Source organism: Panthera pardus, unplaced genomic scaffold (genome assembly GCF_024362965.1).
Source record: "Panthera pardus isolate Hobbes unplaced genomic scaffold, ASM2436296v1 HiC_scaffold_11, whole genome shotgun sequence".
NCBI lineage: Eukaryota > Metazoa > Chordata > Mammalia > Carnivora > Felidae > Panthera > Panthera pardus.
In genome coordinates this window covers 32,172,735-32,199,713 of record NW_026526666.1, presented here as the reverse complement: position 1 = coordinate 32,199,713, position 26,979 = coordinate 32,172,735, and the positions used below count along the sequence as shown (strand labels likewise).

Here is a 26,979-nt window from a genome sequence, read left to right as displayed (position 1 = left end):
TTTTCCTAATAATTAGTGATGCTAAAATCTTTACCTAATGTTGGAGTCATTGAGCATTTGAGTGACTTCGAGCTTTGAATAATTTTGCTGAAGTATCACATGGTCTCAAAGACCAGACAGCATTAACAAGCTAATTGGGCATTCTCTGGTTTTTTAAGTGAGTGCCAAGGTAGTATACAATGGACTTCTGCTTCAGAAATTTTGTTTAGGGTAATCCTACTGTGGAAATGGAAACTACTTTCCAAGTTTGCTGAGGTAAATGGTCCTTAGCCTTCAGAAAGGACAGGTGGGCAAGTAGATATGGCCATTATTTATTTAGTGTCAAGTACTATTAATACTTATGAAATGTATCCAAAGAAACCTTCACATTTGTATGTGCATTTTCTCCTTTAAGGAATGCACTAACTAAAATTAAGAAGACATTGCTGAATGGTTGTTCAACTCTTTAGTCCTTGATATCATTATAAATCTTTTTTTGGGAGACTAATTTTTATAGGAAAACATGTGTGTGTGTGTGTGTGTGTGTGTGTGTGTGTGTACACATATTTCAAAAACATTTGATGGAAGAGTTTTTTTATTATTATTTCTTTCTAAACTTCTGCTCATTTCTTCTGGTGATTTGTAATGATAGGTTCATGCTAAATAACATCAGGTATTGCACTATACTATTTATAAGGCATGCTTCCAAATATTTGTGGGTAATTTCTAAAATGGGTTCTGAGCAGAGGATCTTAGAGAGGAAAAAGTATCATTAGTATCCCTCCTCGGCTAATTTAGCCAAGTACATTCCAGAACTCTCCCAATCAGTATATTAAGCAGATGTGGTCTTTGTCCACCTAGTATGTTGTGTTAGACCTTTCAACACTCTGCAGTCTTTTTATCACTCAGCTGCCAAGTTCCCTAGGGTAATCATAGACAGCTTGTCAATTTAATTGCAAAGAAACAGGCTTTCTTGTGACCATTCCAATTTTAGCTGCTACTTTAAATTGTACATGATAGTTCTTCCATGCTGTCTGCCCTTTAAACAGTGTGGATCTCTGCAAGCCTCTTAATGGTGATGGAAAGAAGAGGCAGGGATGAAAATTTGGCTTGCTGATAGAGCCTACAACATGCATTTTATTAAGTTGCTGCTTTAGGAAAGGAAGCTTTTCCTTGAGCCCTGTATGTCACCATTACATTGCCAACACTAAATTATTTTTTTTCTTTTCAGTGTTCCACTTTCATGCATATTTTCCTCCTTTCTGGGTGATAGAGGATTCATAGGCCATCTGGATTCTGAAACATCTGGACACTGAATTTCTGCAGAGGAGAATCAGAGGAAAGAGACGATCAGTGGTACTGGGTGTCTCCGGAGAGATTTAAATCAACGATGATATTTTGGTTGCTCCCTTTGGAACATTAACACAAAAAGTGAAAGGAAAAAACAACACATCACAGGAACCCAGTGTTCTAAGAATACCAAGAGTATATAAGAAGGTAGGACTTTTAATATGAATTTAAGTCAAGAACTGGATACATCTCTATATTTGATGTCATTTCTAAAACTTCCCCCTATTTTTTCCATTGTTATGCATTTTGGATTTAATGTAGTTAGATATACTTTTAACACTGCTGGGTGTAGATGGCGCATCCTTTGAACCCATTTTACTTTAAGCCATGTATAATTCAATTCAATAAACCCTTATTTATCAAGTTTTATATGTAAAGTCACAAAACTACCATACTAAAAATGCTGAGATGTTCAGCTTGGTAGAAAGACTAGTCGCGAGCACCTCTTGGGTAAATCAAGAAGAGTTACATTTCTAAGATACACAGAAGAAGATTAGAACAAAGAGATAAACAATGTTTCCTAGGACGGTGGGAGCTGTAAACTTCTGGAGCCAAAAATCAAGAACCAAGGTGATAATATATGAATGAGATAGGGTCTCGGACCTTTAGAACGTTCAAATGCTCTCTTACAAGCTCAGCTTTAGGTATGCATGTGTATACGTGTGTGTGTAAGGATCTGCAACAGGCTTAGAGGCTGCTCTGGAAATGTGCAGGGGACCACCTATTCTAGGCCATCAATCTTGGTGTTATACCATACATAACATGAGTGCACGGTTTCCATACAGTCTAGCCAACCCCAAGCAAGTGCTTACCTATCACCCTCAGGCTTTCCCCACTAATGTAGCCGGGTCCACTGCCTTCCCTGAGCTTGAGCTTCAGAACCAGAACAAGGGCCAGTTGCTCAGACTGCTCAGCGAATCTCAGGAAGCAGCCCTTAGACCAGTAGTAAAGCTTCTCCTTTGTGCAAAGGCACTAAACTCAGCTGTCAGTAAGTATGCGGAGATGTATAGATCCTGTGATTTATTCCCCACACTGTTAAAAAATTTTTTTCTTCTATTATGTTTTCTCTGGTAAATATGTGGGTTCTTAATTGATAGATTTTCTTTGCTGAAAAAACAGAAATTGCTACAAAGCACTCTTTAAAGGACATGAGTTTGAAGCAACTAATCTTCCACAACTTCAGGCAGATTTCCTGAACTATGTGATGCTTTGCCATACTTAAAAAAAAAAAAACTGTTTTAAAACATGCCAGTTTAAGTTGATTTCTAGGAATCCAGAACAGTTCAAAAGAAAAAGAATTCAACAACAAAATTTTAGTAACTATTTTTTTAATTAGGCATATCTACATTTAAATATAATAACTCTCTGAAATAAGGGACTACAGACATATTCTCTGTTTTCTGCAAGTCCATTGTGCCCTCAATTTCCTCTAACTGCATCTTTGGTGAGTCCCACAATGAAGTACAACATTAGATGTTCACTTGTATGATATCAACCTTGTATGAAGAGAATGAATAAAAAATGAAGTTCTTAGCTGTGATCTATTTCAGATTAGCCATTTTCATTTATAAAACTGTTTATTTTACTTTGTCAGCTTGAAGGTCAATCCAACTTCAAATTGCACCTTGTAGAATTTCAACAAAGATATGAGGCCCATCTCTGCTTCCTTTAAGACTAAAGGGGAAAAGCTGAGTCTTAACACGGGTATTAGGCAGAGCTTTATGAAATGGACCAGATCAACACTGATAGAAAACTTGCAAAGACACTCTAGTTTGAAGTCAAAACATCAGGGCCTGGACAAGGTGGCAGATGGCATCAGGATTAACAAGCATTAATTGTGGACATTAACCCACAGCAAGCTATAAGCACAAGTTCAAAGGAACACTTGTCACGCACTAAGGGAGGAATAAACCACAAAAAATTATAACAGCTATCATTTTACTTACAGTGTATCAGGGACTATTCTGTGCATTTAAAATTTTTTTAATGTTTACTTTTGAGAGAGAGAGAGAGAGAATCCAATGCAGAGAATCCACGCTGTCAGTGCAGAGCCTACATGGGGCTCGAACCCACAAACCCTGAGATCATGACCGAGCCAAAATCAAGAGTCAGACGCTCAACGAACTGAGCCACCCAGGTGCCCCTATTCTGTGCATTTTTAAAATTTTTTTAACATTTATTTATTTTTGAGAGAGACACACACAGAGTATGAGGGGGGTGGGCAGAGAGAGAGGGAGACGCAGAATGTGAAGCAGACTCCAGGCTCTGAGCTGTCAGCACAGAGCCGGATGCAGGGCTTGAACCCACGAGCCGAGCCGTGAGATCATTACCTGAGCCGAAGCTAGACGCTTAACTGACTGAGTCACCCAAGCACCCCATTCTGTGCATTTTAGAACGATCATCTCACATCTCCACACTAACTCTTTCAGGTAGGTACTACGGTTATCACATTGTACAGATGATGAAGCTGAGGGACATGGAAGTTAAGAACCTTGACCAAGACCACACAAGCCAAGTACATGAAGAAACAAGGACTCAAAAACCCAGGCAGAAAGACTCCGATACTCGTATTCTGAATGAGAATGGTATGTGTATATGCAGTGAGAAGAACACTATGAAGGACACAACCCAGTATGCTCAGATACTGATGTACATGAAAGCAGGCCCAGTCCCTCCTACATAGTACCATAAACTCTTACATCATCACACTTTACTATAATGATGCATTTCACGCCTGCCCCACATGATTGTAAGCTTCACTTAGAGACCATGTCCGTTTTGTTCACATTATAAGGTCAGTGCCTAGCATATCACCTTGTCACATTGTAGCCGTTTGATTAATATTTGTAGACTAAATATTCAATAATTAGATCTATTGAATATTTATTGAAATGTGATTTCTTGTGAGTCACTGTCCATTCCTTAAAGAGGCTATAAATAAGGCCACAGAAGGGTGCCTGTGTCGCTCAATAGTTTAAGCATCTGACTTCAGCTCAGGTCATGATCTCACACTCCTTGAGTTCCAGCCCCACATCGGACTCTGTGCTGACAGCTCAGTGGCTGTAGCCTGCTTCGGATTCTGTGTCTCTGCCCCTCCCCCTCCCAAAAGTAAATAAACATTAAAAAAATTTTAATAAGGCCACAGAGTCCAGTAAAAAGAACATGAAATTCAGACACAAATAACTTAGGTTCTGATCTGAACACCACAACATCTGCAGTGCTGTGGTCTTGGACAAACCACTAAACCTCTGAAATCTCAATTTTATCATCTGACCAGGAAACACAGTAAAAATACGTTTCTTAAGCAAGTTTGGGGTGTCCTACAAACTATCATTATGATAACGACAGGTTCTTCTATTTGGTGATGAAATATCTAAAAAGCCAAATATTTTTTATGGATTCTGGAAACAGGAACACAGAACAGGAAGTCATAAATACCAAATGCTCACTTCACTGAAAAGACCCTGTATCCTCAAACTTAACCTGAGTAGGCCTGGCTGCTTTTCTTGTAATATATCCCATCTTGGAACTTGTGCTATAGGAAACAGCAGCCTGGGTATGCCTCTGGGATTAAAGCATTTCTTAAGTGATTCAGATCATCAGAACTTCTGCCCCTTAAAATGGGCTGGCTTTTTAAAAAGAAGTTTTAAGTACCTTGAATTCTTTACCCAGAGCTTAACTCCCCAGAGGCATGTTAGGGCTTTTACTCAAGTAGATCTTCTCAATATTCCAACCATTCTTCCTGAAGATACTGCTTCCTCTTAGGTTGGCTTTTTTTGGGAAGCAGTCTTTTGTCTTCAGTAAGGAAAATAGTTTTGCTTTTTGCTTACATATTTTCCTTTTCCGAAAGGACCAAGCTCAGAAACTACTGTGAGATAAAATCATAGATGCACTATTTCATATGGCCTGAACCCAGATTTATTTTTTTCTTTGATGGGAATTTTAGCAATGCCCATAAAATATATGGCTTTCCTAAATCAGTCAGTCACAAAAAGGAAGTATGCCTGTATTTGGCAAGTGAATTTAAAAATGGATCCTCATGTTGTAATAATCCCTTTAAATTTTTTTTTTAATGTTTATTTATTTTGGAGAGAGAGAGAGTGTGAGTGGGGGAGGGCAGAGAGAGAGGAAGACACAGAATCTGAAGCGGGCTCCAGGCTCTGAGCTGTCAGCACAGAGCCCGACACGGGGCTCGAACTCACAAACTGCTAGATCATGACCTGAGCCAAAGCCGGACACTCAACCGACTGAGCCACCCAGGCGCCCCTGTAAAATCTCTTTATAAGTGGAGTTAGTTATTAAAGTAATTTTACCACTTTAACCTTACTTACACCGGTTTTAGCCCCAGCTGAAAACCACAACTTTTAAAATATTCTTTAAAACCAAATTCCACTATACCAAAAACTATGAATAAGTCTGTTATTAAGTATAATAAAAGCTGACATATTTTTTATGATTATAAGCATTACTAATATAAAAACAGATTTTAAAATTGCACACACGGGGCGCCTGGGTGGCGCAGTCGGTTAAGCGTCCGACTTCAGCCAGGTCACGATCTCGCGGTCCGTGAGTTCGAGCCCCGCGTCAGGCTCCGGGCTGATGGCTCGGAGCCTGGAGCCTGTTTCCGATTCTGTGTCTCCCTCTCTCTCTGCCCCTCCCCCGTTCATGCTCTGTCTCTCTCTGTCCCAAAAATAAATAAAAAACGTTGGAAAAAAAAAATTAAAAAAAAAAAAAAAAAAATTGCACACACATCTCAAAAAGTGACCTATCCAGGGGTTCTTGACTGTGGTCCATTCATAAAAGTAAGAAAGTCTTTGAATTTGGATAAAAACAAAAATTTCACTTTTATTTCCAGGTCTGATTAAAATGTTACATTTCCTTTCATTACAGATGTTAGGAACCAACCACAATAGTATTGGTAGTACCTGTGATTTTGTCACCAATACAAAACACAAACATTTTCCAATTATAGTTACTGCAAATATTTCAAAATATCATTTTTATCCATTACTAGAGCATGTTAACTAATTGTTAATAAAAAAAGAACCATATTTCTAGATCACAGCATTTTAATATTTTCTAACTGCGTTTCTGTATAATTAGATTCCTTTGTAACCCTATATAATTTACTTCATGCATTTAAACACTTTGTTCTGAGAGGGAGTCCATACACAGGCTTTACCAAACTGCCAAAGGGCTCTTTGGTGCTCTTTGGCACCAAAAGAAGTTATGAACCCCCATATTTTAAAAGCCCCATATTTAAATAATTTAGAGTATACTGTGGACTGAATTGTGTCCCCCCCAAATTCACATGCTGAGACCCTAACCCCCAATGTGACTGTATTTGGAGATGGGGCCTTTAAGGAAGTAATTGAGGTTAAATGAGGTCATAAGAGTAGAGCCTTGGTTCAATGACATTAATATCCTTATAACAAGAGATACCAGGGCTCACTCCTTCTCCCTGCTAGTGAGGACACAGCAAGATGGTAGGCATCTGCAAACCAGAAAGAGAGCTCTTACCAGAACGTCTCATGCTGGCAGCCTAACCTTGGACTTCCAGCCTAGACAACTGTGAGAAAACAAATTTCTGTCAAGCCACCCAATCTGTAATATTTTGTCATGGCAGCCTGAGCTGACTGATACAGAGTAACATTAGCTCTATCCTTTTTGAAGGCTTCCTTACCACTTTCTGTGGTTGCAAACTTGGGTGTCACTGGGGAATTCACCGTACTCCATCAAGATGCAAGCCTCAGAGCCATTTTTAAGGGAAAAGTCCTAGAAGTTATTTAAATAGATATCCTAAAAAGGAGCCAATCTATTAGACAATAATACATAACATTTTTAGATACAGCTCTGATTTGTCTCAGAAGTAAATGGCAATTGCTACAACCGCTATCAGATTCCAGATTCTACTTCCATTGGCAACATTATTTTCCCAAGTCCCCTGTGCTCCAACTCCCTTCTGAGACACTCCACTGCTCCTTGGCAGGCCCCCCCCCCGCCCCACAGGAAACCCCACAATTCACCCAATTAGGCAGCTGGATGTCCCGACTGCAGGTGGCTAATTGTGAAAAGGATTTTTGTTAAGGACCTATCTTCCTACATCAGCACTACAACCGACACACCATACCATTTCTGGTTAACCTTAAAACAATCACGTGAAAATAAAGAGGACTGTCAGTAGAGCAATTTTATAAATAGCTAAAATTAAACAGAGCAAGACTGGCAGTGCTAATGCATAAGCAAAGAACTGACTTCCTGCATTTCATTGAGAATTCCTGATAGCAAACTGCAGTATGTTTATTATACATTAATTCAACACAGCATTCAAAATGAATTTATGCCCTGGCTGAAGGGTGCAATATTGAAACTAAATATTATTTATTATCTTAATATTAGTAACCATACTAAAAAAAAATGTGTTAACAATTCAGAGTGTTTAAAAAGCTAAGGATACCATAGCTCTACTTACCAACCAACAGCTCTTGCCTTAATTTATGCAAGTGTAGCCCTATAGCTAAAAGCTTTGTATATTTGTTTCCCCATGGTATTAGTGCTCAAAAATAGGACACTCTTTCAAGGGCACCTTATAAACACAGAACTATAATTTATTTGGCAAATTAAAGCTCATATAAAATGTGCACACAGAGGTACAGATTAACATATTTAATTTCAATATTACCTGCAAACCTATTTTTTCCCATACACTGTTCTAATTAGTCATATAAAATCGAGTCTGTGTATTATAAGCAATTATTTTAGTGGAAATAGAACTGGATCTGAATTAAATATACTGTAAAAAGATAACACTTTTATGGAAATTAATATATCCATTTGTATCTAGAAAAATGTGTTCTAGTTAAATGGCAAGAGAATGTTGAGCATTCCAAACCTGATTGCGATAAAAGTTGAGTTTTTTTATGATTTAATAATACAGAATAATATGCAATCTTGGCATTATACCAATATTTATATTTTGATGATATTTCCAAGTTTCCAAATCCCCAGTAACCATTAGATTCATTTTTGTAGTGGAATTTTTCCTATTAGCAATATTAACTCCCCCTACAGTTGAACATGCAAATTGTTTGCGAACATTTTATTTAGTAATCGAGTCTTTTCCTATTTAAGCCTGTCCTGGGAACTACAGTGTTGTAGGTACCAAGCTTCCATTGCATTAACATAGTTGAAAATAGATGTTAATAAAGAATTATGCCTGCAGGTAAATGGAAGCTATAACTTTAGTGGCAGAGGCGTTAAGCTTTCTAAAAGTTGTCATAAACGGACATAAAGGCTTCACCACATAAGGAGATTTTTGAAAAGGACAAATTAAATTGAAGACACCTTGACCTAACACCGGGCATGTGAGTGGAGATGATCTAATGCTCAAGACTATCAGCGGCTCAGATAACCTCCCCAGAGAAAACTTCCCTAAACACCTGATCTCAGAGGGCTCTCCTGCCCTAGCCACACCCATTACTTACCTCCCCATCTGGTGTATTACTTTCATAGGACAAATCAAAGTTGTTCATTTCCTTGTTTACTATTTGTTTTCCCCATTAAAAGAGACTCTGTAAGGATAAAGGCCAATCAAGCATTTAGTGCTTCTCCTGGCACAAAGAGGAGCTTGATTACCATTTTTTGAATGAATGAATGAATAAGTGAATGAATGAATGAACAAATGAGTGAGCTAATGAGATATTTCTTTAAAATATTTCTGTAAGATTATCTAGTATTTGACTGTCAAGTAATCTCATAGTTCTTAAAAGGTCTTTAAGCTATTCCCTTTGATTCAGGATTAGCTGCCCATTGTATTCACAAAAACAGGGGCTAGAATTGTGTCCTTCCCCCTTTGAGTACCCTCCCAAGCAGATGAGAATCTGCCTTGCAAATTTGCAAATTACAGTGCATCTTGTGTGAGGAGAACCCACAGAACTCCCTGAATGATACATGATTGTTTTTCAGCTACCCATCCTGGCCTCAAGTAACTCTTCCTGCAAAACACCACCAAGTCCCTCTCCTGTCTCTCTGTGCTAACTAAGTCTCATCACTCTCACCTCGTGAATGGTTTCCTGGTTAGGGGCAGTTAAAACTAAGAAGTCCAACTAGCAAAGCATGCTAAGATTCACCATAGTTAACTAATTTTGAACATTGTCACCCTTTGGTCTGCCCAGCTTCTAAAGACTTTCAGAAAAGGCAAGCCCACAAAATTTATTATCATGTGTTATAATGTCAAAACATTCTTCCTCCAATATCCCTCAATCCTTAGTAGAGGCTTTTCTTTTTCTTTTTGGATTTTCATTGTAGACAGACTATAGCTTGTCACCACTCGTTAACCGTGCCCTGTTCTAACATTACAGCAAAGGACAAACAGGTCCGGCCACCTGGTCTCTTCTGTAGCATTCATTATTTTACATGCCCAGTTCCATTCTTCTTCCCAACTTAAAAAAAGGCTTCTGCAACTCTCAGTCTGGGTATCACACCGCCAGCCATACCATACCTGGTTTCTATTATTCCTCTCTAGCTTTTATGAGGTTTTTATCTTTTTTTAAAATAAAATGACTGCAAAATTAAATATTACTCACAATCCCACCTTATTTTGGTCTCAGTCATTGTACCTCTAGAGCCGGTTTTGCAATTCTGCCATTCATTCATCCTGCTTTCTCCCCTTGTATTTAATACACATTTTAAGCAGAAACTTCCATTACCCTGTCCTTGAAGCCCTTCATTATTCACTTCTTTCCAGCTAAAAGATTTTAATTCATTGTTTTATAGTCTTTTTCTTCTTAGCATTTTGAATGGCTTCCCACTGCTCATGAGTTCAAAATCCTCACGTGGCCCCTTACGCAATCTGGCTCCTACCTTCCCTTCAGCTGCATTTCACATCACCCTCCCATGGCACACCATGTTCTTGCCCCACTTGCCCGTGATCTGTTCAGTGTGCACCCGCCCCTGGCCGCCCCAGGTTGCCTGCTCAGACAACTGCTCTGTCTTAGTTGGCTGACTCCTTCCTACTTCTCCTTCAGGTCTCCTTGAAAGCGCCACTTTCTGGGGCATCTGGGTGGCTAGTCGGTTGAGTGTTCGACTCGGGTCATGATCCCAGGGTGGTGGGATCAAGCTCTCACTTGGGGCTTGACACTGAGCCCCTGCTTAGGATTCTCTCTCTCTCTCCCTCTGCCCCCCTCCCCCACTGGCACTTGTGCTCTCTGAATGAATGAATGAATGAATGAATAGTGCCACTTTCTGTGGGAGGCTCACCCTGAGCTGACCGTCTTCCACCAGAGCCCCATGAGGTTTTCCTTCATAGAACTTTCTCATTATTGCAATTACATCTTTAGCTCATTAAGTATGTGTTTAATGCCTGAAGCATGAAGACGGCCTGGGTCCCTGGTCCTCTTGTCTCTCTCCAGCCTCACAGCTTTGGCAGTCTCATCCACCTCAGGGTTTTAAACACCATCACCATACTGACAATTCCCAAAACCAGATGCAGGCATACATCCACTCCAGAGTCCTTTCCCAAACTCCATCCGGCCTCTCGAATCTAATTTCCTACTTGGCAGTTGGCCTACATAGACTTAAAGACAGTATCAAACTTCACACATCTACCTCTGAATTCCAGCCTTCCGCCGAAAACCTGTTCTACCTGCAGCCTTCCCCCATACCCATTGATGGCAACTCCACCCTTCCAGGCGCTCAGGTCAAAGAACCTTGGAGTCCTTCTTCACATGCCCTTCTCTTTTACCTTCATCCAATCTCGGGAAATCCTGTCAGCTATTCCTTCAAAATATGTTCAAATTGTATCCATTTCTCACTACTTCCCCTGGACCTTCCTGGGTCTGAGCCACCTCACCACTCTCCTGAATTAGTGTGTGAGCCTCCTGGCTGGTCTGCCTGAGAACCTTGTCATCCACACTCTGTTTCAACACAACAGCTGCGTGGAACTTCTAAAATTCACGTGAGATTGAGTCACTCTGTTGCTCAAACTCCTGCAATAGCTCCCTATTTTCCTTTAAGGAAGAACCAAAGACATTACAGTGGTCTGTATTGTCTGTCTGACTTCATTTCTTCGTTACTCTGCTTCAACCACACGAGCCATTTTGCATTTCCTCAGAGGGACAGGCACATTCCTCCTAAGGATCTCACACTGACTGGGCTCTCATCTGGGAATGCCCTTCACCCAGATATCCCCATGGATAAGCCCTCACCTCCTTCCAAATTTATTTTTCTTCTTCTATACTAATTATCACCCTCTAACATCCTATTTAATCTACTTGTTTTTTTACATCTGTTATTTTTTATCAACAAGAGTATCAAACAAGGGTTTCGGTTCTGAAGTCACGGGCTTTGTTGACTGATACATCGCAAGCAGCTGAAACACAGTAGGTTCTCAACTGTTTGGGAGATGAATAGAGAGGAACTTCCTATACAAACTGGACTTACATGTGTTTCAAGGATAAGAGAAACAGTGTGTGAGAGAGTGCTTTGTGGGTCCAGTCCTCTTCGATGAAGACCTCAATCTTTATTCTTTCTACAGAAGTCTGCACCGTTGTCAATGGTATATTTTTTCCCACATAATCTATTTACATATACCTGTAACAAATACACTATTGTTTCATGTGAGTTTTTAAATAATGAACAGCATCATACAACTGAAAAACAAAAACTCTTTGCAACAAGTAAAGTTCTAAGTGTGTGTGAGATTATTGTTACTTGGGGGTGGGGAATAAGGGACTCTCAAAACAAGTGATGAAATACAGATTTTTGCAGTAACCCTGTACCTTAACTCCAGCATGACCCTTGAATATCCCTCTTCTGAAAATGGAGTGCCCTATGAAAATAGAAATAAATGCAATTTCCTTAAGGTTAAGGCAAAGATTGAGGAAAATAAAATTCACTTTTCTAAGAGATGGTCTATTTGGCTTGTTATTCTCTGTGTGTTCTAAAGGATTCTGGTGGGATTTATATTCTATTTCTGAAAAAAGTGCCGAGAGTTCTGGACTTAAACACATCACAAAGGATGTTTTCTCAGTCTTCTAAACATTTGATGCTTAAGTCTACTTCTAACTCCTGACCTCAAAGTTGATGTAACTTATAATTTACATAATATAAATTATATACAATATATATAATTATAATCTAGCATTTACTTGTTTCCGGAACATTTGACTATTTTTAGACTAACTTACTGCATTATTCATCTTTATTATCCACATATAATAATCAGATAACACTACCTTCAATGGTCTCTTGAATGAAAACCATTAATTGGTTCCTTTGAACTGCTTTTCCCCTACTGAAAGCTACTTATTTACCTTAAAAGTAGATTATGCCACTTTCTCTTTTAAAGACCTTCTCCCATTATTAGTTTTTGTAACTTTGCCAATTTTTGTATAATTTTTGCAGTCTCCATCAATATTTTTAAATTAATTATGATTTCTAAACAAGTTAAAATAGGCCTAGAATAGGTTCATTGTCATTTAGCCCGATAAATCTAGCAAGTAAAATTGAAAGCCGGAGTCAATGAAGCCACGTCGGGGTATCATTGCCAATTTAGCTATCAAAAGTAATCCATGATGATAGAGTTTATTACAAAGTACATTTAACACATTAATTATTAATCTACAGTGCAAAGCTTTTAACAAAAGTCTGTCCTTGATTGCTTTGTTTTCCCAAGTAGTTAGAGTCTACAGTTTTGTAATCTAAGACTAGTATTTGGCGCCTTGATCAAATTCCCAAAGTTCTGTAATGTCTCTTTTTATTGCCAGTAAATCCAGATGGAAGTGGCTTTTAGTGTTGTGATTGAGTGTGAGTTTATTAATGTTATCTATTAAACACACACTGCACATTGCCCATGTAAGAACTTTCGGAATCATACTTGATAAATGTATTAAGCAAGTCCAAAAGGTTTCAGAACAAAATGAAGACTTTAGTATGTAAATTAAAACACTTTGTTGGCACTTAAAAAGCATCTTGGACATAAAGTTCTGACTCATTAATTATATATTAGAGCAAAGCCTCTCATCAATAAAGTTTTTTAAACTCTAGGCACAAGTTCCCAAAATGGACTTTAGCTGAAATTCAAGGAGAAGGAGAGAAAGGAAGCCAATCAGAAAAATAGTAGCTCCTCACAGGGGAGGAAGGTTGGGAGGTCAGGGGACAGATGTAAACTGAGCTGTGGGCATCATCTACTATTTTGGAACATTTCTGCGTGAAAAGACTAACAGAGAATTGATAGCGTCAACTCCCACAGAGTTGTCAAAAAAATAACTTTGCAGAGGCAGGTATATATTCTCCAACTGTTGATCCTTCCATTAAAGACCCAGAAAAAGTCTCCCTGTTCACACTTCCAAAACTTAACACAGATTTTTTAAAAAAAGGAAATCATCAGTAGATGGAGTATTTAAAATGTTTTACATCCTCCAACCTTTCCTAATATTCTTTCCTTGAATAATTTTCCTTTAAAAATCAAGTTGTTGGGGTGCCTGGGTGGCTCAGTCAGGTAAGCATCTGACTCTTGATTTTGGCTCAGGTCATGATCTCATAGTCGTGAGATCGAGCCCCACATCAAGCTTCATGCTGGGCGTGGAGCCTGCTTAAGATTCTCTCTCTCTCTCTCTCTCTCTCTCTCTCTCTCTCTCTCTCTGCCTCTCTTTCTCTCAAAAATAAAAATAAAATTAAAATCGAGTTGTTCACAATAGCCAAATTATGGAAAGAGCCTAAATGTCCATCAACTGATGAATGGATAAAGAAATTGTGGTTTATATACACAATGGAATACTACGTGGCAATGAGAAAAAATGAAATATGGCCTTTTGTAGCAATGTGGATGGAACTGGAGAGTGTGATGCTAAGTGAAATAAGCCATAAAGAGAAAGATAGATACCATATGGTTTCACTCTTATGTGGATCCTGAGAAACGTAACAGAAACCCATGGGGGAGGGGAAGGAAAAAAAAAAAAAAAGAGGTTAGAGTGGGAGAGAGCCAAAGCATAAGAGACTGTTAAAAACTGAGAACAAACTGAGGGTTGATGGGGGGTGGGAGGGAGGGTAGGGTAGGTGATGGGTATTGAGGAGGGCACCTTTTGGGATGAGCACTGGGTGTTGTATGGAAACCAATGTGACAGTAAATTTCATATATTAAAAAAATAAAAAAATAAAAAAAAATAAAAAATAAATAAATAAATAAATAAATAAATAAATAATCGAGTTGTTCACTTAAAAAAACTAAAAAAAGATACAGGCCATTATTGTTGCTGAGGTCCCAGAACAGAGGCCCCAGATGTGCATTTGTTGCAAAATCAAACCCATCTGGGGCTCTGTCTGATAGGCAGTGGGACTGGAGATCACCTTCCTCACCCCTTCATCCCCCAGCGTGTAGATGAGCTTAGGGGAGAACAGGACAGTGTAGATGGAAGGTCAAGGAGGCACAGGGGTCAAGCTAAGTTCCAGCGTTAGGGCAGGGGCTAGAAAAGAGTGTGGCTTTAGAACAACACAGTGAAGAGCAACAGGATGGTCCTCAACCTGCACCCCATCCTTTCCCCCTGGGTCAAAGCCAAAATCACAGCTAGAAGAATCTTGTATGTGAAAAGCAATATAGAACAAAGCCCTGTATTACTCAGGTCTCTGTAAGCATACAGCACACATACCGAATGTGCTTGGTGGCCTAACACCAGGGCTGACACAGGTGAGAAGAAGGTATGCCTCCACGCTGACAGGGGCCAAGGGTCCCCAGCTGGGAGCAGTAAGAGATCATGTCATAACATTGGAGTGCAGGAGATGCTCTTTCTTTACCTCTACCCCTGCCCAAAGACTTCCTGCAGTAATCAGAAAGGATTTGGGTCAGGAGGTAGAGATTAAACCAAAATTTACTTTTTGACTCCTCTTGGGACCCTATCACACAGACTTGACTGTGACACCATCACTCCTTCCCCTCTGGAACCTGTCACGGCCTTGAACACCACCTAAGTGAGCGTTCAAATCGAAATGTGGAGTCCAAACAGAATCCCCATAGTTCAACCAACTAGCTCCCTCCAGAAATTCCGTGCTCAGACAGTGAGAAAAAGGCAGGTGAATGCACTTCTTACCTGCCTCTGTGAAGCATTGCTGAGCTTGGCACCTAAAGCAAGTCATTTGTTTACAGTACACTTATAGTAAAAGGTTGGGGTGACCAGTTGTTACATCTCTCCCCATCCTCTGCCGCTCTGTGTTTGAGTCTTTGCTACTAATTGACAGTTTCTAGGTGAGGGATCATTCATGTAAAAGAGTAAAGATTTGTTACTTTACTTGCACTTTGTCAGCAGGACTCACTGCCAAAGTTTTAGGTCAGAAGAGCTCTGGGCAGCTGGAGGTGACCGCTCCAGCCATCCCAGGAGTACAACTGGGGCCTCTTTTTTTTTTATTATTGTAAAAGAGCACAGGATATGACAGTTGAACCAGTGCATCACCACAAAGTGCAAGTGGAGTGACAGACAGAGTGACAGACAAATTAAAGAGTAAGTTCTGTCTAGCAATTTTGGGTGACAGCACTTAAAATTTTTAGCTCTAGGATTGTTTAGGAATGACAGTATGCAGCTGAGAAAGGCAGCCTACCCACTATAAAAAGGAATTTGTGTGCGAACTTAGAAAACGCAGCCCTCCAAACTGAAAAAAAAAAAATCTTTACGTATGTTTTTAAATAGTAACCCATTAACCTTTTACACAGTCTTCAAATCATCTAAGGCCACATGTCCTCATTAGCCCAATGTTTGGATCAAGGCTTTCAGACAGATTTTGTTTCACCACCCCTGTAGAAACCCCTAGAAAATGGATTTCGCATACATGTGTTGTTGTCATTGTTCTGACCAATGAATGGACTGTGCTATCACAAACATCAGCTTCTGACCAGAAAAAGGCATCATGGTAAAACATCTTCTTGGTAAGGCGTTCACTGCACGAGATGACAAATCACACCAAAATTTGCAATGATCTCCTTGGGAGTAGTACTAAATAGGGATAAGTACTCGTCACTCACTGAGTACTTACCATCCACGGGAAAACTGTGCTAAGTACTTTGTACTTATCCATCTCTGACATATCTAATGGACACTTAAGAAGTGTATGTTGGCAAGGGGCGCCTGGGTAGCTCAGTCGGTTGAGCATCTGATTTCGGCTCAGGTCATGATCTCACTGTTTGTGGGTTCCAGCCCCACGTCAGGCTCTGTGCTGACAGCTCAGAGCCTGGAAGCCTGCTTCAGATTCTGTGTCTCCCTCTCTCTCTGCCCCTCCCCCACTCACACTCTGTCTCTTTCTCTCCCAAAGATAAATAAACATTAAAAAAAAAATTTAAGGGGCGCCTGGGTGGCGCAGTCGGTTAAGCGTCCGACTTCAGCCAGGTCACGATCTCGCGGTCCGTGAGTTCGAGCCCCGCGTCGGGCTCTGGGCTGATGGCTCGGAGCCTGGAGCCTGTTTCCGATTCTGTGTCTCCCTCTCTCTCTGCCCCTCCCCCGTTCATGCTCTGTCTCTCTCTGTCCCAAAAATAAATAAAAAAAAATAATAATAAAATAAAAAAAAATAAATAAAAAAAAAATTTAAGAAGTGTGTGTTGGCGTGTTGGCAGGAACGAGGAAAGGAAGAGAGTTTTGGTGTAATTTAAAACTTTCACTGAGCATTTACTCTTTTGTCAGTCATTTTAAGAACCCAAAAAGCAAGCTGTTAAGCAGACAGCATTATTCCTTTTTTCCACTGGAATTTATTGAAGCAGGTCCCACACCCAGCCAGAAACATGCCTAAATTGCCTTTTGAATATTTGCACTTGTGGCCTTCAATCACAGGTAACCCGGCTGCCGACAACTAAGACTAATAGCTCAGAAGTTAAAGGAAATGACCCCGACTTTTCCTCACTTCACAGAAACTCTGAAACGGCTCCAGATACCATGAGCTCCTTACTTCCCCTTTGCTTTTTTCACTCTGAGGATTTGAAGGCAAGCAGCACCCACCCCACCCCCCAGGTGTGAACAACAGGAGATTACTCATAGATGGTATAAACAGAAGGTGAGTGCAAAGGTCCAGGCCGGGCCTCAGTTGTCATCTAAACAGACACATCAGCTACAAAGCTTGTCCAAACATTCATCACAAACAGGTTTCAGAATGCTTTATATGGATCGGAGCCAGGTTTTTACCTTGTCGGTATCCCAGAAAGATGACCTATCTCAGTGCAATGAACTTTCAAATAACAATAAAAATTATTTGATTAGAAGAAAGAACGGGGCGGGAGGGTGAGCCTCCTGTGACTCACACAGAGCCTGAGCAAGGCGGGAAGAGCTGGCCCCCTACAGAATCCATACCACAATGCAGATTGAATTCAACAAGCTATTCAGGATGATTTTGTGACTAAGCATGAAATTGAAATTACACCGTCTCCTGGGTCAGAGTGTTGTAAACACTTTTTCCTTCATTATTTCAGAATTTTTTTTTAATACCGGTGCTTTGTTAGAGCTCACAAAATAACTAGTTTGTAAACTACAAGAAGAAATGTATGTCTTCTTATTTCCATTGTGTTGGAAGGACTTGGTAAGGAATGTTATTGTTAACTATCACTTACCATGTTGTCACTATTATTATTAATTATTATTACCAACCTAAAGCTCGTCCTCCACAACCACACACTTTGCATCTGCAAAACAATATAGACAAACAGCCATTCAAATATAATTTGTGTTTCTTCCTTTGTTCCCAACCCAGTCTGATTCCAACTGGTTTCTTTTTTTTTTTAATATGAAATTTATTGTCAAATTGGTTTCCATATAGCACCCAGTGATCATCCCAACAGGTGCCCTCCTCAATGCCCATCATCCACTTTCCCTCCCTCTCCCCGCCCATCAACCCTCAGTTTATTCTCAGTTTTTAAGAGTCTCTTATGGTTTGCCTCCCTCCCTCTCTAACTTTTTCCCCCTTGCCCTCCCCCATGGTCTTCTGTTAAGTTTCTCAGGATCCACATAAGAATGAAAACATATGGTATCTGTCTTTCTCTGTATGACTTATTTCACTTAGCGTAACACTCTACAGTTCCATCCGCGTTGCTACAAAAGGCCAGATTTCATTCTTTCTCATTGCCAAGTAGTATTCCACTGTATATATAAACCACAACTTCTTTATCCATTCATCAGTTGATGGACATTTAGGCTCTTTCCATAATTTGGCTATTGTTGAAAGTGCTGCTATAAACACTAGGGTACAAGTGCCCCTATGCATCAGCACTCCTGTAGCCCTTGGGTAAATTCCAACTGGTTTCTATTCACCTCCGGACTCATAGCCCAGACTTTCATTTGCTGCTCATTCGTATCCTTTCAGGCTTGATATTAAGGGGGGGGGGGGGGGGTGAGGGTGAGACATAATTCTCTTAAAAAATGCATTTAAAAAGTATTTAATACTTATTCAAAGGTTAATTTTAAAACCCTGTGAAAATTATGGCTAGAAATAAACTTTCTTAACCTGAGTAATGACATCATTGTAAAGCTAGAGCAATCATAATATTTAATGATAAAATTATAGAATAACTCCCATTTAAATCACAAACAAAACAAGATGCCCACCATCCTATTATCACTGCTTCTATACAATATTATCATGGGTGTTTTACAATAATAAGGTAAGAAGGTAAAATAAAATGTATAAAAATTAGGAAAGATAAAACTGCTGTTTCCATCCAACATGACTATCTATAGAGTATATTCAAAATTATCTACAAACTTTTTAAACCAGTAACAGAGTTCAGCAAAGTGATCAGACAGATAAAAGTAATTTAACCAGCTAACACATATTATATTCTTATTGTGGGCCAAACACAGTTCTAGGTACTTTCCATATATTATTAACTAATCCATTAACTAATCTAATACAACAGCCCTCTGACAATAATACAATTACTATTTCCAAAGAAAACTGATGTACAGAAAGATTAAGTAACTTACTGTTAGAGGTTGAACTGTGTTCCCCAGAAGACACGGTGAAGCCCTAACCCCTGGTACTTGTGAATATGACCCTATTGAAAATCAGATCTTTGCAGATGTAATCGATTTAAGATGATACCGTTAGGGTGGGTTCTAATCCAACATGATTGATGCCCTTTTAAGAATAGGGAATTGGGGCACAGACATGCACAGGGAGATCATTATGTGACAACAAAGTCAGAGAGTGGAGGCATGCAGTTGCAAACCAAGGAATGCCAAAGATGATTCGCAACCATCAGAAGCTAGGAAGAGGAAAGGAAGGAGTCCCCTGCAGTTTTCAGGGGGAACGTGACCCTGCCAACAGTTTGATTTCAGACTTTTAGCCTCCAGAACTGTGAGATAATAAATTTCTGTTGTTCTGAGCCACACAGATTGTGGTACTTTGTTAGGGCTGCCCTACCAACCTAATAAACTTGCCAAGAATCACACAACTAGTAAAATGACAAAGCTGGGACATAAGATCAGCATACCAAAATCAATACACTCAACACCAGTAAAAACAAGTTAGAAAATGTAATGTAAAAACAGATACTATTTACAATTACATAAAATACAAGGTGCCTTAAAATAAATATAATAAAAAATGTTTAGGCTACAGTCGATTCTCATTATTCGTGGTAATTATGTTCTATAAAGTTGCCACATACACTAAAGTAGCAAATACTGAACCATTGCTCCTAGGGGAAATACAGGGAAGGGTTCCTGCAAGTTTCTGGTCACATTTTCACTGACTGATCAATATATAACTTTGTTTCATGTGTGTTTCTGTTTTAAAAGACCTTGGTTACTATATATTGTTGATTCATTAACACTAAACTCACAGCCAACAGCACTATAACTCATCCCTGAACAAAGCTTACATAACACATGTATTTTCTCTGAAAGGCACATCCCAGCCTTCTTGCCCTTAGGAGCACTAGATAACACTTCAGCACTATGCTTGAGGGGTATTTTAAACAGTTAAATCACTGGAAAAGGGCAGAACAATATGAAAAATATGGCACTAAATAAACTGCAGAAAGGACACTCATGTTTACAATATGAGAACTAAAACAAGAAAACAAAACATTGCTTTGCTGGAACTCAGCTGGGAACATGGGTGTATGTTAGTCAACTCAAATTTTTTGCTACTCTGCACGTGTTTGCCAATGACCGTGAATGCACGGTGAGTATTGATGTGGAAGACCACAAATAAATTTTAGGAAGTAGACAAATTCACAAATATGAAATCCACAAATAATGAGGACCAACTGTATTTATGGATAAAATTATAAAACCTTATAAGGGGACCAAAGGGAAAAAAAAAAGACCTAAGTAAATGGAGATAGAATATGGTCATGAATAGGGAGACTCAGAATTATAAAGATATTAATTTTACTACAAATTAATTCCATCAAAATCCCAAGGAGTATTTTTAAAGAACATGACAAGCTGATCCTAAAGTTCAAAGAGAAAAGGAAAGAACCAAGAATCACTAACATAATTTTGAAAACTAAGTGTAGAGACTTATTCTATAATATATTAGAATAGTTATATTAATTAAGATATACAGGTCTAGACAGATAGAACAGGAGAGCAGAAAAAAGAGACCAGAACCAACAAACACTTACATAGAAATGTTGTTTGTGTCTGAGATGGTATTACAAATCAATGAAGAAGGATTAATTATTCAGAAAACATGATCAAGACCAATAAATTATCCAAGTAGGAAAAAAGATAGCTTCCTACTTCACATCATATCAAAAATGAATTGGAAAAAAAAATGAAAGATCCAAATGTAAAAAGTAAATAGTCAAAACATTTGGAGGGGCGCCTGGGTGACTCAGTCAGTTAAGTGTCAACTCTTGATTTCAGTTCAGGTCATGATCTCACGGTAGTAAGTTGAGCCCACAGCAGGCTCCTTGCTAGGTATGGAGCCTGCTTAAGATTCTCTCTCTCCCTCTGCCCCTCTCCCACTCACGGGCATTCTCATTCTCTCCCTCCCTCTCTCTCACTTTCTCTCTCTCTCAATAAATAAATAATGAATAAATAAATAATCAATCATTGGGGAAAAAATAGAGAAGATAATTAATGATCTCCAGGAAGGAACAGGTCCATTTAGTAGGACAGAAAAAAAGCACAAACCATAAAGGAAAAGATAAATAAATTTGACATTACATTTTTAAAACTTCTATTCAAAAAAAGACACCAAAGTTAAAATGCAGTCTATGAAGCTGAGAGAAAGTATTTGCAATGCACATAATGAATAAAAAGTTAATATGCAACATTTGTATACAAATCCTATAAATGAATAGGAAAAGGACAAAAATCGATTAGAGAAATAGACAAAGAACATGAATGTACAAAAAATACTCAACAGCATTAGTAATCAAAGAAATGCAAAACTTATTTTTTTTAATTTTTTTAATGTTTATTTTTGAGAGAGAGCATGAGTGGGGAAGGGGCAGAGAGAGGGAGACACAGAATCCAAAAAAGCAGGCTCCAGGCTCCGAGCTGTCAGCACAGAGCCCGACGTGGGGCTCGAACTCACAGACCATGAGATCATGACCTGAGCCAAAATCAAGAGTCGGACTCTAAACTGACTGAGCTACCAAAGTGCCCCAAAATGCAAAACTTTTAAAATTGCATTTCATACTCATTCGATTGCCAAAAATGATCATACTTCCTAGTCTGATAATCCCACACTTTGGTAAGAATTTGAAGGAACAAGCACTTCCAACAATTCTGCTGGAAACTGAACTGTAAGAAACACATTAAAAAAAAAACAATTTGTCAATACCTACTAAAGTCAAAGTTGTGTGCATCCTTATACTCTGCAATTCATCCTCCAGGTAGAACCTTGGAGACACTTCTTCACGTGTGCATAAGATGACATGTACAAGAACGTGCAGTAGAGCATGATCTGTAACAGCAAAAATCTGATTCTACCTACATGTTCATCAACGGCAGATTTGATTAAGTATGGTTACAGTCACATAATAAAGTATATAGGCACTAAAATGGATATATCAAAAAACTAAGACGCAGAAGGATGTATAAGAATTTCATTTATAACAGTTTAAAACAGGGGCACGTGGGTGGCTCAGTCAGTTAGGTGTCTGACTCTTGATTTCAGCTCAGGTCAGGATCTCACGGTTCATGGGATGTAACCCCATATCAGCCTCCATGCTGTTGGTGTAGAGCCTGCCTGGGATTCTGTTTCTTTCCTCTCTCTGCTCCTTCTCCCGGTCTCACTGTCTCGCTCTCTCAAACTAAATAAATACACATTTTTTTTAAGTTTAAAACAAAGCAATATTATATATTATTTATTGATATATACATATATCATAATTGTATGAAACATTCATGGGAAAGATTTAGAACAGTAATTTTTTCTGGGGGAGGGAACAGTATCACAGAGGTCTAGTCAATGGCATCTACAATTCATTATTATCTTTTTAATCTATAGAAGGTTAAAAGTTGATACAAGACAGACTAGGTGAGTGTTTGTTGTCATGTCTTATATAATTTTTTGGGTGCTGGCAATATTTAATTTAAACAGAAAATGTTAAAGCCTGTTGAAGTTGGAAGAACTTGGTGTCAGGTTAAGTCCTAAATTCAGCACTTGCTGTTGAAATTTAGAGCCTGCCATCAAGTTCTATAAATAAGATAATAGAATGTAGGAATTACACTTAATCCTCTAATTACTCTCAGCTTTAATCAAGCCTTTATTAACATAATGTGTCTAGCTCGGGGTCTTAAAACCTGAGAGGGGATTTAGGGAAGAGTAATCAAAACAATGAAAAATAAGTAGGTGATATAAGGAAAGGCAAAGAGAACTGGGATGATTTAGACCAGTGAAAGAAAGCAAAGGGGGAAATATACTGAGGAAGATGCACAGTTTGCTCCTTTTACACTGTCTGTGCCTCAATTAAGGCTGAATAAAATTAGCTGTTTTGGTTATCTACTGCTATGTAGCAAATCACTCTAAAACATAGTGTTTTAAGCAATGATAATTCGTTATTTTGCTCCTGAATCTCTAATTTGATCAGGACTTCAGTGAAGATGGTTCTTTGTGGCTCAGTGTGGCATCAGCTGTAACAGCTCACCCCAGGTGATCCATTTGCACAATGCTCCACTCGCATGCTGGCAAGTTGGTGCCGGCTATTGGCTGGAGCTACACTGGGACCACTGGCAATGATCTTCAGTTCTTCTCCTTTGTGGGCCTCTCTATGGGTTTCTTGGATTTCCTCACACCATGATGTCTGGATTCCAAGAGGGAGATTCCTATGGGGGCAGGGCACGGCGTTTTTCTATCCTGTCCTAAGAAGTCACAGTCACTTTCACCAAACTCTATTAGTCCAAAAAGTCATAGAGACTCACCTAGTTTCAAAGGTTAGGGGTGGGGAACTAGCGAAGAGGAATGTGCACTCCACCTCTTGATGGGGGCATGGCATGGTTATAGAAGAAGTCTGGGTGGGAAGATATTGTTGTTTCCATGTTTGTAAAATACAATGTGCCACACCGACGTACTTGCTCAGATCTCTCTCTGGCTCAGTCTCTTATTCTCACTGCTCCCATTGAGATCTGATCATGCCATTCTCTTGTTCAGCAATGAGGGACATTGTTCTCCACTCTTCACACACCAGATTTGTTCTGTGGAGCTGCAAGGCTTCATGGAGTCTTGCAATATGTAATATTTTATGTAATAATTTACATGATATGTATGGAATAATTTATGGAGGGACCGTGAAACATTCACTTCTGTGACCAAAACTTAGGAAAGGCTGACCAAAAATATTGATGCTTCAGATGCTTTTCTACTTGAGGTTAGCTAAAATAACATGACAGGACATTCATATTTCATGTAACCTGGTTTGAGCCCATGTGCAGACGTATCAGCAACCCCGGTGAATTTGGAGGAATTTGCACAGCAGTATTTCTGCCACACTCAAGACATTCAAGCAGAATGTAACTCATCAATCAAGTCAGATTTTAAAATATTTTCTAGCCTAAAGAAAGACAAGATAGGCCTTGGAAAGTTTTTCTTTAAAGTACTCTAAGGTGTTTGACCTGGGTTTTTTCAGCACAACAGTCAAAAGCGGTATTTGTCAATTCAAAGATCTGATAGTTGGTCACACCATTAGGCTTCCATTTTCACGCATCCACCAAATGAATACATTGTTTTCTTGTTTTTTTTTTGCTAAACTCAGAAAATTACCTACCACTTTACACCAGAAGTCCTACCACTCCTTTCTTATGAAACTGTTAAATATGCTCCCTGAATGGATATCAGCTAGACCTGGCTGACATGTGAGACTAGTTTGCCCTAGGGACAGATAGGACTGAGAGGGTTCTTGGACTCTGCCTCTATTAGGTTGGACATAATAAGTTGCTGAGAATCAACCAGTTTTGTCCAACAAAAAAAATGGGAATATCAAATGGCTGTATATATATGCATTGTTCAGAGTGAAAAATTTCGTTGCAAAACCCAAGTCAGGGATTTGATTCAAGGCCAGTCTAGAATGAGCCCTAACTAAAGATTCAAATGGTTTTTCCATGTACATAATGTTTTTATGTAAAATCCCACGAAAGTAGTATCACTAACTGTTAAGTGAGTCCACCACTTCAGTTCTTCAGCAAACAACTAAGAAATGCCTGTTTATCTGGGCTGTCTTTTAGCTGCTATGCAAATTAGTCAATAACATTTAAATAGGACAGTCTCTAAGAAGACATGTGATATTACTGGATAAAGCTGTTGTGGATTTTTTAATGGACCAAATTTCACTGGAACGGTTGAAGATTTTTGTTTTCTAAACTGTGAAGTGGACAAACTAATCTCAATTTACCCCAGAAGTTAGAAGTAATGAGAAGAATCCTTAAGCAGTACTTAATAAGTACTTAATAGTATAATTATGATCCATAAAATAGATATCCACAAAAACATGGCCAAAATGATTGGGAATTATGATTAGTATAACATAATAATAAGGCTGTGGCAGAGTTTAGAAGGTAACCACCTATTTCAATCGTCACCAAAAAACCCCACCATATGCTAAGAAAATTAAAATCAAAGAGACATATAATTTAAAAGCACATTAACTTCATTTGATAATCTTTGGGAATAAACATAGGCTTGGGAGACCTTTGTGAGTGTTTCTGGGGAGTACGAAGTATACTGCAGTGGTTAAATATTTCTGATGGCTTTTGAATTTCTCCTGTCTTTATAAAGCCTCAACTGTACTAGGTGTGCTCCAAGTTGTGGGTTTAACAATGAAAGGATAAAATTGTGCATTGCACTACCCTGAGCTTCTCTTCTGAGTATAGTCAGTAGCTGACAGCATGCAGTCTGGATATGTGAAAAAGACGAGCCATTTTCTACACCCAGCCATGCAGTTCCATCCCAAAATTCTTCTCTCCAAGCACAACCCTTGGTCCGGAGACAGAAATATGAGGACAAATTCAAAACTTCATATTTTTTTCACATGTAGTGACAAGAACCCCACGATCACTGTCCCACCACATTTGAATCTGTACTGCTCATATTTCTTTGAATTCCTCAAAACTTGGATAAAGTATGCCTTACATGATCTTCAAGTAACACATTTAGCAGCATTTCTGAAAATATGTTCCATAGAGGTCTAGCTCTACAACATGTTAATAAAATGATTATGACATAAAAGAGTTTATGTCAATGCTGGGTTAAGCAAATTTATTTATTTATGGTAATTCCGATCAGAATTTTTTATATACCAATATATATTATAAATCTTCTAGGGTATATATAGCATGTTGTATATAGCATTCCAAACTTGTTTCAGTCATGGAGACCATTTTGCAAAAATATCTCAACAACCAAAAGAGTATCTTGTGAAACTTGGATCTAAGCCATTTCTTACAATATTTTTTTGATACCAATGTTAACTATAGGTTCCTTACTGATAAAATTCCTTTCCAGGCTTCTTACTTCTCTCCTTCTGAATCTACTAACGTCTAAATATTTGTTTGGGAGTTTATTTATTCAATGAATACGTATTAAATGCCTACTATATTCAAACCACTATTATGGGCTTTGGAGACACAGAAATGAGCAATTTTTTTGACAGTACAAGTGGGGGATGGGCAGAGAGAGGGGGACAGAGGATCTGAAGTGGACTCTGAGTAGACAGGCTGACAGCAGCAAGCCCAATGTGGGGTTCAAACTCACGAACTGCAAGATCATGACCTGAGCCTAAGTTGGATGCTCAACGAACTTAGCCACCCAAGTGTCCCAGAAATGAGCAATTTTTAAAATTTCCCTTTCCTTATAGAACTTACATTCTAAAGGAGATGTCAATTTACACATAAATAAAATTTCAAGATTGCAGATATGGATAACAGCTAATGAAAAAAAATAAAAACAAGATAATGAACTAGAGAGTTTCTTGGTGGTAACTAGAGTGTTCGTGGCATTTCATAAAAGCAATCAGCATGATTTCTTTGAGAAGGTAGCATTGGAACTAAAGGAATATAAAATGAGCCTTTCCCTTTACTAATCTTTCATCCTCTGTATTACTTTTAATCAAAATAATACTTGTACATGGTAAAAAAAATAAAAATATAATGAACAGTTTATAATAAGAAATAACTGCTGCTCTGACACTCTGCATCTTAGCTCTAATTCCAGAAGCATCCTCTTTTAATA

At 38.7% G+C, this 26,979-nt stretch overlaps 2 long non-coding RNA genes across 2 annotated transcripts in view; one reads left to right on the top strand and one right to left on the bottom strand.

The window, feature by feature from the left end:
- The first annotated feature begins 1,034 nt into the window (after window positions 1–1,034).
- On the top strand, window positions 1,035–17,341 carry LOC128774244 (uncharacterized). The gene is made up of 3 exons (XR_008418761.1): window positions 1,035–1,161; window positions 1,253–1,476; window positions 17,216–17,341. It is a non-coding gene; the product is annotated as an uncharacterized LOC128774244 (long non-coding RNA).
- Window positions 1,094–26,979, bottom strand: part of LOC109246227 (uncharacterized) — a 61,518-nt gene continuing 35,632 nt past the window's right edge. Inside the window, exons 3-4 of the long non-coding RNA XR_002071270.2 lie at window positions 12,108–12,157; window positions 1,094–1,299 (exon numbers count right to left, since the gene is read on the bottom strand). This is a non-coding gene — a long non-coding RNA (uncharacterized LOC109246227). The remainder of the gene's footprint in view (window positions 1,300–12,107; window positions 12,158–26,979) is intronic.